This window comes from Neovison vison, chromosome 11, assembly GCF_020171115.1.
Source record: "Neovison vison isolate M4711 chromosome 11, ASM_NN_V1, whole genome shotgun sequence".
In the NCBI taxonomy this organism is placed as follows: Eukaryota; Metazoa; Chordata; class Mammalia; order Carnivora; family Mustelidae; genus Neogale; species Neogale vison.
Window position 1 is genome coordinate 70,829,279 of NC_058101.1, and position 8,564 is coordinate 70,837,842.

Below are 8,564 nucleotides of genomic sequence, written 5' to 3' on the forward strand. Positions count from 1 at the left end.
TACGAAATTTTAAATAAAACTGTATAAAGCTATTAAGGCACAAAACTACAAATAAAATCAATCATAACACCAAATAATTTAGACTAGTATCTAACAGAAATATGTTAATTTCAACCTACATTTCAACATCATGTGTGTAATAGACTATTACTAAACCAGAGATGATTATCTTTTATGACCTAAGGATAGATTAGAGCATTAATAACCACAATAGTTTAAAATTATGATAATTCAATCCATTAGGACAAAATTTAAAATTTCAATCAGATAATAAATCTGGTCAGGAAATTTACTCTTGACAGAGAAAGCAATGTGACTTCATAAATTGACTAGCAATACAAACAATATAGAGCTGATAGAGAAAAACAAAGTATATTCTAGAGTACATATTCTAAAAATCATAACTCAAACTCTAAAACAGTTTATCTCAAATACATTTCTTCCAGACCCTATAGTGCAACAGAAAGATTGGCTGAGTCTTAAGTCCTTTATGTTTTGGGACAAATCAAACCATATCATCTATACAGAAGGCAATAAAGTACTTATATTTAATTCTGTAGGAGCACCTGAGTGGCTCAGTGGGTTAAGCATTTACCTTGGGCTCAAGTCATGATCCCGGAGTCCTGGATCGAGTCCTGTATCGGACTCCCTGCTTAGCAAGGAGCCTGCTTCTCCCTCTCCTACCCACTTGTGCTCTCTGTCGCTATCTCTGTCTCTGTCTCTCTCTCTCTCAAATAAATAAATAAAATCTTTAAAAACAAAATTCTGCTCAGTGGGGAACATGCATTTCATCAATCCCAAAGCAAGTCATTTAGAATCAAATTTGAAAGAAAAGGTACTAACTTCATCTCTGATCCTTATGAGAGGTCAGGCCTGATCCCAACTAGCTAATGTTATTAAGATGCAACTTCTGGAGAAGCATTAGTAACTCGGGTTTAATTAGAAGCCTGTGAAGCCTAGACCATGATATCTATTCTCCACAAAGTCAAAGGCTCCATAAATATCAATGAATGTTGAGAACAATCTTATGTCATTCCAATAGTTTTTTTTTCTCCACAAAGTGATAAGGTGCAGAGCAATAATCAATGGTGAAATAAGTTCCTATGTGGAATTTAAGAAACAAAACAAACAACCAAAGGGGAAAAAAGTCAGAGAGAGGTGGGGGGAGGGGCAAACCAAGAAACAGACTCTTAACTACTGAGGTCTGGTGGTCATCAGAGGGGAAGTGGGGATGGGATTCATGAAATAGTGATGGGGATTAAAGAGAGCACTTGTGATGAGCACTGGATGTTGTATGGAAGTGGTGAATCACTACACTGTACACCTGAAACTAATATTACACTTTCTGTTAACTAACTGGATTTTAAATTAAAAAAATTTTTTTTAAATAGTGAAGTAAGCCATAGTGCCTCTGACCCAAGTTTTCCCTTGTTACTATATATATTACCAGAACCTCCTGCAAGGTTTTATTTTACCAGAGGGTTTGGAGAAGCAATAATAAACTTGTAATAACATTTATATTTCATAAGCTACCTGGTGCCCTCTATAATATTTCCATCTGGCATCTACTTCTAAAAGTTGGCCAGAGTATATTCACCTAATTGTCGTTTCGAACAAGGAGTTATAAATGAAATGCCAGGATTTGTTTAATACACAACTCAAGAAATGTAGCTGTCATTCTTCCACAGTCTGCTGATATGAAAGGAGGGGTGGTGTGTGGGGGGTGTAGGTGGGCAGGGGTGTGTGTATGTCCACATGGGCTCACATGTACACACCCACTTCTCCAGAACAAAGTAACTAATGGAATTTGACGACCTCCACTTCATCTCACTCTCCAATGACACAAACGCTTTGGTCAGATTATAAAGATAAGATAATTCTAGAATAGTTCTTTCAAAGCTTAAAGTGAAGGTGAAAGATTATTTTTTACCCAGCTCAGAATATTCACCCTGAAATTGTCGTTGGTTAGGAGAGCCTGACAGGATTCTCTCTTGGAGATTGCCATGAATCAAAACTATAACCAGAGGCCCCATGGTAACATGAGGAAAGTGGTATGTCTGAGATGAGGAGTTTCCTCAAATTGTGCTCTGCCATGAGGTCAGATGGGCTCCTTCTGGCAATCTCTGGTGCATTCCCATTACTCACTGCCATCCCTAATCGACTATTTCCCTCACTTTCACTCATCTTTCTCCTCTGGCCTCTCTTCATTACCTAGCTTAGATCTTTGTCTCTGTGTTTTCTTTCCCCTCTGCCTGAGGGTTGACATTGTTACCTGACCTCAAACTGGCTTTTAGCATTGTAGCTTCTGAACCACCTGGTTCAGTCATTCTGAATCATTTTCTATTCTGAAATATATGAGGGAAGTAGCAGTCATTCCCCAGTATTCATGGCCCTACTCAGCACTGAGTTAAGCATGGGAGATTCTTCTAAGAAGAGGAAAATTCTTTCAGCTGAAAATATCTAAATGCTTTCAATGAAAGGCGGAAGGGCATGTTTCCTAACATTCCTGCCCTGCCATGTTGGGCATCTCTGCTCTATAGCTTGCTTCCCAAAGTATGGTTCATCTGCCTGCAATACAGGAATCACCTGGGAGCTTGCTGGAAAGGCAGGATCTCTGGCCCTCACTCTAGACCCATCAAATCAGAATCTACATTTTAACTAGTTGCTCACATTCAACTCTGAGAAGCTCTGCTTTATCACGATAGGAATTCAGTAAGACACAACACACCTAATGGTATAGATGTCTATCATTTAACTATCAATAACAACACATGCAATCGCATATCATGATCCCTGGAGTAAAGCAGGTTGCTTTTTATTTCTAACATTTAATAACTCTGAATCTTCAGCAAATTATTCAACCTTCTGGAACCTCAAATGTCTCATGTGTAAAATCCAGATAATGTGTATATAATTTTTATATATTTTATATAATATACACAGAGTATATTTTATATAATATTTACAGAGATAATGTGTATATAATTTTTAGCACAGTGCCAGGCATAAAGCAGGTGGGGAATAAATAGGTTTTGTATTTAATTGTTAAATTATTATTAATATCATTATTGCCATCATCATTTAATCTAACCAGGCTTCATCTGTATGATCTCCTCAGATCAAGTTATACAGACATACCTCTCATATTCCTAAAGCTTACAACATAAAATAGGCAATAACTATATGGGCAATTGCACAAAAAAAGCAATGCGCTGACAAAAGATGTGATAGCACATTCATTCAAATCTGTTTATGTTGAGGTTTTAGTGGGCATCAATTTGGGTTTATTAGTCAGGCCTACTGATTAAATAGCATTATCTGAGTCACAAATTACAAAATCAGGAAACCACAAAGAGCTGATAAGATTAAGACATTCACCAAATGCAAAAATACATGAGAGTCAAAAATTTCATAACAGGTTTTATCCTGTTAGATAAACTTTTAAAAAAATCAGAACGTCAACAACAATCTCTAATGGAATTTTTAATGATCTATCACAATCTAACTAAAATAAATAGAAGTTCCTTATAAGCTCAAGCCAAACATTTAATTAAATGTACCAAACATAAATGGCATACTTTTTAATCTAGTCACCCAAGCAAAAAATCAGAAGAGGACTTTCACTCTTTGTTAACTGAAAAAATAAACAGATCTCCAAGAGAACAGTCTCCACTTTTTAACAATCCACCCACCAGGCAATGGTGTTATTTATACCTAGTCTACATATAAGACTTTGCCATTGCCCAGCCTGAACATTAGAAGTAGGGATAAATTAAAAACACTATCTCTTGAGATATTTCAAGCTCTGTCCTTTAGTACTTCACATCCAACCCCTCATCCCCAACATACTTTCATTATGTTTATAAATATTTTTAATAGAAGATTATTTATATTGCTGTCACAAAAACAAATGTCCTTTGGTAGTTGCTTTACCAGTAATTAAGAGATAACTGTAAGTCTTCTAAATCTGTCCCCTTTGCACTCTATTTGCATTAGTTGAATGCAGATATCTAAATAATCAAAACTCATTTCAACTTTTACCAAGACCATTTATATTAAAATTATGAACATCATTTACCTCTTAATGTTTGACTATTAATAAATTTTATTAATTTAGCTAAGGCAAATAGCATTTCTGGTTTATAAAAATTAATTTGAAGTGCCTATTAATAAAGTAGTCAATCATTTGAGGCATAGAATAGATATTATAGAATTTCAGTTGGAAATTTCTGGCATATGTGGTAGAAAAGCTTTGAGATCTGGAAGTTTCAATAGAGACATCCCTTTGCTCATTATTTATTTAGGACAGGACCACAGGTAGTATCTAGATAACTTGAAAAAACAAGGGTTCCTGAAAACCAAGTCAAAGGTAGAACTCCAAGTTTGAATTGATTTATAAAGTAGAGGATAATCCATTTCAGGTACCAAACACTCCTTATTTAGTTTCCTCTTTACCTGTGTTTTTGCTTTGTTCTGGTGTTTTTATGTCAAATTTGAATCTGAAGGGAAGGGGTACGTTCTCAGCCAGCTAAGTAGATTTTAAGGGATTAGAAATAGAGCAAACAATACAAAGAACTTCCTTTTAGCCATTCATCCATCCATTCTTCCATCCATATTCCAGAGTGAATATGTGCATGTTTGTTTCTAGTCTCTGGAAATTAGAAAACAAAAAAGAAGTCTCTGGAAATTAGGAAAAAAAAGAAGCTTTTAAAATAGTTAAGTAAAACATATGTTCATTAGCTAGGGGAAGAAGATATTCACCACTGATTATGAAAAATCATGGTTTCCAGAGTCACATGGGTGGCTCAGTCAGTTGGGTGTCCAACTTTTAATTTCAGTTTGGGTCACAATCTCAGGGTTGTAGGATCGAGCCTGCATTGGGCCCTGCTTTGAAATTGTCTCTCTCCCTCTCGCTCTACCCCTTCCCCCTATGCTTGCTCTCTCTCTCTCTCTCTCTCTCAAATAAATAAATACATCTATAAAAAGAAAAAAATTAAAAATCATAGTTTTCCACACACACACATGCAAACACACTTCAATAATGTGTAGCCTATTTTTTAAAAACAAAGCAAACAAAAAAATCATGGTTTGGGGGTTTTATCAACAATGACTTTTTTAGGAGCTATGATGTGTCAGTCACTGGCATGTGATGAGCAAGACAGCAGGATCCCTGTCGTCACCAAACTTAAAGTCTAAGGAAACAAAAAGAGAAGTGAATTAGGGATTAGAATTAGTACTCAAAGCACAGAATTCTATGGGAAGATACGGGAAAGAGCCAACCCAGACTGAAGAAATCGAAACAGTTTCCAAGCGAAAAAAAGATGTCCAAGTTGAAACCTGCAGGCTGTTGACATATGTTTACTGCCATTAATGATCCAAGTAATTAAAAAGTAAAACAACAATAATATGCAACTAGTGTGTGTTATTATTTGCAATGATTTAGGGGGGCAATTAAAACTCTATTTTTTTTGTAATTTTATTTTTTTTCAGTGTTCCAAAATTTATTGTTTATGCACAACACCCAGTGCAATGATTTTTTGAAAAAAATAAAATCCTTGTATTGGTGAGGATTTGGAAGGAGAGAAAGAAGCCTGATTGAGTACTGGTGAGAATGGAAGAATTGGTATTATCACTCTCAGTACAACATGGCAACATACACTGAAAAATATAAAAATGTGTATACCTTTCAACATAAAATACAAATTCCAGACATTTACTCTAAAGAAAAATTAAAGATATGGGAAACATTATCTATAATACCATCTAAATATCCATGTATCTGGTAATGAGTAAATAAACAATAGTGTATTCATATAATAAAATACTTTTAAATCATTAAAACATTGCTAATAAAGAAATTTTGTTAACTGACATGTATTCAGTCATGATCTATTAACATTTAATAAGAAGATTACAAATTTAGGTATAGGAGGAATCCATTTTTGTTTAAAAAAAATACACACCAAAAAAATCCTGGGAAGGTACAAAAAATGTGTTGAAGTTATCACTGGGTGACAGGATTATGAATACTTTTTTTTGCCAGGGGCTATTTGTATGTCTTTATTTCCTAATGTTCAACATTGAAAATATGCTGCTTTTATAATTAGAAAAATAAAAATTACCAGGACAAAACATGAAATTATAGATATTTACACTTCCATCCTCCTCCTACTTCCTAAGGAGAATAGATATAAGGGTGCAGGACAAAATGAATGAGATGAGAGAAGACTGGACTTCTCTAGACAGACCCTTCACAGCACTACCCAGAGGAGAAACAGCTATGAGCCTGGAAAAAAACATACAGAAAGAGAATACAAGCCTGAGACAAAGGAAGAGAAAAGAGGGACAAGAGGAAAGACAGAGAGGAGTATTCAGCAACTGCTATAATCAGTAGAATTTTGGAGAAGGGAGAATTTTCAAGAATTTTCAAGAAGTTTCAAGAAGTTTCACTTTGTCATATGTGGAATATCTCTCCTAGGGGTTCACAAAGAAATCTTTATAAATTACCCACATACTGAAATAGAATTTATGTGTATTTTAGAGGAGAGACCCATGGAAATAACTATTTGCCTATTAAAATAAACACAGACTCCCAGAAGTGAAACAAAAATAATAACTTTTATAACAACATAACTGAGAACAACAAGAAAAAGCCTGAAGAGTAGGGCATGGCAGATTTTGTTTTTAACTTTCTCAAAGCTATAGGCACATGTGTGGGAATCTTGGAGCTAGAGTAGCTATTCATCGAGCCCTCTGATGGCTAAAAACAGTGTTCCATGTGGGAAAAGAAACCAAAGAAGTCCTGCCATCATGAGCAAAGCTAGGAGTCACATGGGTGTGAGGCACACGGCAGAGCAGGGTAGGAGAGGTTCTGCTGGTCTGGGAACAGGAGGAGCCTTGAATTGAGAACAGTCATAACATACTCGAAGTTTTTCACATCAAGGGAAAGCACAGATGACAGAGGAACAATACAAAAGAGCTCAAAGAAAAGTATTGAGGAAGCCTATGTATGAAGATAAAGCTCCACATAAAGATGAGGTTCTCATCAACAGAGCCAAAAAGATCTTTTAAAGAATATTGTACCTGACTATGCCACTCCTCCACTCAAATCTATTTCATTCATAGTGAATTAAATTCTTTACATGGCCCCTTGTGGTCTGATCCTCTGCCAGTCTCTCCTCCTTGGATCCCTATTTCTTTTCTTTTTTTTAAATATTTGATTTATTTATTTGATAGAGACACAGCAAGAGAGGGAACAGAAGCAGGGGAAGTGGGAGAGGGAGAAGCAGCCTTCCCGCTGAGCAGGGAGCCTGATGTGGGGCTTGATCCCAGGACCCTGGGATTGTGACCTGAGCCTAAGGCAGATGCTTAACGAATGAGCCACCCAGGCGCCCCTGGATCCCTATTTCTTCCTCCACCCCATCTGACTTCCTCACTATTTCTCTCATTTCACCGAGCACAATCTCACCTTAGAACTTCATGCCAGCTGTTCCCTCTTCCTGGAATGCTCCTCCACCAAATTTCCACTTGGCTAACTTCCTCCCTGCCTGCAGACTTTCGCTCATACGTCACCTTCCCTAAGTTTCACCTTGACCACTATTATTTAAAAACGCAACTAACTTTCACTAACCCCACCCCATGCTTCCAATTCCCTCTACTCTTCTTCATTGTTTCTTATAGCACAACCACCTTCCAGCTTCCAACTTATTTATTATGTTTATTATTTATTGTCTGTAGTTTTAGTCCCCTACAAGGACTAAACTTTTTGTTTAAAGTACTGATATATCCCAAGCATCTAGAATAACATCTAGCCTTCTATTTGATCTCAAAAGATAATTTTCTTTTATTTTTTTAAAGATTTTATTATTTATTTATTTATTTGCCAGAAAGAGAGAGAGAGAGAGCACAAGCAGGGTGAGTAGCAGACAGAGGGAGAAGCAGACTCTCTGCTGAGCAGGGAGCCCAATGCGGGACTTGATCCCAGGACCCTGAGATCATGACCTGAGCCGAAGGCAGAGGCTTAACTGACTGAGCCACCCAGGCATCCCTCAAAAGATCATTTTCAATAAATAAATGAGTAAATAAAGCTGCATTCTTGTTTTAATCCTCAGTGTTCACTCAAGAATCTGGATTCTTTAAGGGTAACCCTGCAAATTAAGAATAAGAAAACCTAGGGACGCCTGGGTGGCGCAGTTGGTTGGACGACTGCCTTCGGCTCAGGGCGTGATCCTGGAGTCCCGGGATCCAGTCCCACATCGGGCTCCCAGCTCCATGGGGAGTCTGCTTTGCTCTCTGACCTTCTCCTCGCTCATGCTCTCTCTCACTGTCTCTCTCTCTCAAATAAATAAATAAAATCTTTAAAAAAAAAAAAAGAATAAGAAAACCTAAAAAAAAAAAAAAAAGAATAAGAAAACCTTAGGGTACCTAATTGGCTCTGTCAGTTAAGCATCCGACTCTTGACTTCCAGCCATAATCCCAGGGTTGTGAGATCAAGCCCTGCCTCAGGCTCTGCACTGGGCACAGAGCCTACTTAAGATTCCCTCTCTCCCTTTCTCACCATCCCT